The sequence below is a fragment of the Mirounga leonina genome, unplaced genomic scaffold (genome assembly GCF_011800145.1).
Source record: "Mirounga leonina isolate KUSES-001 unplaced genomic scaffold, KU_Mleo_1.0 Mir_418, whole genome shotgun sequence".
Classification (NCBI taxonomy): Eukaryota; Metazoa; Chordata; class Mammalia; order Carnivora; family Phocidae; genus Mirounga; species Mirounga leonina.
Window position 1 is genome coordinate 20,549,908 of NW_023270739.1, and position 3,109 is coordinate 20,553,016.

Sequence of the window (3,109 nt, forward strand, 5' to 3'; positions counted from 1 at the left end):
ATTAAGAATAAGCTCCAACTGGGCCTAGGACAATAAAGGGTAACTCTGGCTGGGGGAAGATAACATCTGGAGCCACCACAATTTTTTTATATAAAATGACTAGCATTTAATTAAAAAATTACTAGGCATGCCAAGATACAAAACAACATGTCTAAAAACCCAAAGAAAAACTGATATGGAAATATGTCCATATAGATCCAGATATTAGAACAGGAAAAAAACTTTAGAATAACTATGAGCTATAACTTCAAGAATACAAAGAAGAAAAAATTTTAAATAGAGAAAAGATGGAGAATTCCAACAAAGAACTGAAACATGTAAGAAAGAGTCAAATGAAAATTCTAGAACTGAAAAATATAGTTACTGAAATTAAGAATTTATTGAATGGATTTAATATGGAAGAAGATAAAATTATTGAACATGTTCATAAAAATACCCAAAATGATGAACAGAGAGGAAATGAATAAAACATGCAAAAAAGAGCATAAACACATGTACAACATCAACAAGTCTAACATATAGGTAATTGATATCCCAGAAGGAAGGGAGCAACAGAACAGGAAAATACTCCAATAACAACTGAAAATTTCCCAAACTCATGAAAGACCATACTCACAGTTTCAAGCATTCTCAGAACCCTAAATAAAGTTAAAGAAAAATATAGTGAGTTATATCATGTCAAAGTGCTGAAAACCAAAGAAAATGAAAAAAAAAAAAAAATCCTAGAAGTAGACAAAGGGAGAGAGGAGACACATTACCTTTACCAGAGCAACAGTAGGATAATTTGCTAACTTCTCATGAGAGATGATGAAAACCAGAAGACAATGGAATGACTTCTTTGAAGTGTTAGAAGAAAATAATGAAGATTTCAATACTCAAAAATAAAAGGGAAATTAAGATGTCTTAAGACAAAGTCCAAAGATGGAAAGAATACATTTCTAGAAAACCTGAACTAAAAAATAAAATCACTAAAAAGATTTTTTTTTTCAGGTAGGAGGAAAATATCTGAAATAGCAACACTGAAATGCAGGTAGCAATGAAAAGCCTACATTTTCAAAAACCTGTCAGTAATCTCCAGAACAACAAGGAGTTCAACAATTTATGGCCAGTTCCTAGCATGATGACTCTCTCTTAGTAAGTGCTTAACTGTTAAAATAATAACATTACCTCCAACTTGCTCCAAATGACTAGTTTCCTCACTTCCATTTTCATTTAAGTCAGAGAAATTTCATATTCCTAATGTATCCATTAACCTTAGAAAAGGAAGAAAAGGAGAATCCAAATGTCTATTCTTGGGTCTGAAAATGATTCTATTGCATTACAACTCCCCAAATAAAAACTAAATCTTAAGAGAATAGGTGCCCTCAAACTCTCCTTCCACTTAATACTTTCTCTCATTTCAAAAGAGAGATTACCTCAAGGAATCCTCATTGCTGAGGAATGATCTCTTAAGGGAAGGAGCGTCAAAGATCAGCCAATACTTTCCCTTGTCACTAGTAATGATCCTAAATCTTTTCCTATATTTCGTTTAATCTGCACAATAGAAATCTGGAAAAAAGAAAGTATGGGAGAAATCTTTTGGACTCCTTAGATGCCTTCTATAACATTCCACCAAAGTTTTCAATAACAAACTATTTTAAAGGTTTAAAAGCTGCAGCAAGGTTTAGTAGACCATATTAAGTCTCTTTCCAACCCCTCAAAGAATGTCTGAAACCAGATGACAGGGAGAAGGAAAAACGGGCCTTAACGGGTAAAACAATGTTGTCTGCATGCCTTCTTATTCTAGAGGCTTAGAAACACAGTCAGCTTTCTTGGCTGCTACCTTTTTGTGCACAGAGCACATTATGCAGCTTTCTTCATGGCACAGAAGCTCCCTGCAGTGAAAGCCGCTGCCTGAATTAGGTTTCTGAGCACAGACATTTTCTTGTGTCTTATTTGCAGCTTTCTATAATAAGCCCTCTCCCACACAAATACATATTTTCATTATCTTATTTTTAGAAATGCAATGTGAAGAGGAGAAGTGTGATTTGACATTCTAATTGTGGTAGAGTCTTCCGTCTGAGTCTCTCTAGGATCTGGCGGCAAATACAATTCTAACATGAGATTTCCACACACCAGGCATTGGTCCCACTTAGCCATATTAAAAGCCATGTGCATTGCAGTCACAGGGGCACCTTCCCACACATTCATTAGTCAAAATATATCATGCAATATGATTACTTTCCATTACAGCATTAGGTGTCTGATCCAGACTGTGAATGTAGGAAATAATTTTAGGGTTCTGTGATTCAATGGGTTGAATTCTCAGGTCTGAAGTTAGCTTCTGTTCCTTCAAGTCACAAGAGTACTAGTCTATGTATTGCATCAAAGTCTTCAAACCAGCAGGACTCTTGAAGTACTTCATTTGCCAGCTGAAAGAAACTCTGTTACCTGAAGAATCTGACAAAATCAAATGTAAGAGAGAGAGGAGGTTTTCTTAAAACTTGGGATTTGTGTCTCTAATTAACTCCATCTTTCTTTCCCTCTTTCATTCTTTCCTTTTCCCATCTTTTCTGCCTTCTTTCCCTCCATCTTTTCACCCATTCTTTCTTGATGAAAAATTATCTTAACGTCTAAGAAACCCCAGATGCTATTTGAGGTAGTGGGAAGGCAAAGATGTAGAAGTCAGGGCTCCATATTTTGGGGGGAGACAGATCAGTGGGAAAAATAATTAAAATGCAAAATGAGACAGATGAGCAGGATTCTGTATGACCAAAACGTGTGGGAAGGCAGCAGGTGGAGGATGAATTCTAGCCAGAGAAGAAAAGGACTGCATAGTTCCACTCCCGCAATTAAAGCCTAAACTGGCACTTGGACTTGATCTGAGCATGCTGGTTGTAGGCAGGACTAGAACAAGTTGATCTGCATTTGAGTTGTTGGATCTGGGGAGAATGACCGGTAAAGGGGAAAGCAGGAAGGGTTTGTCTCAATGTGTCAATCCGCAATTATTTATTTAGTAGCTATTACATTGTATATACTATTTCATTACAACTCCCTAAATACTCTCTTTTTAAAAATATTTATTTATTTATTTATTTATTTATTTATTTATTTATTTATTTATTTATTT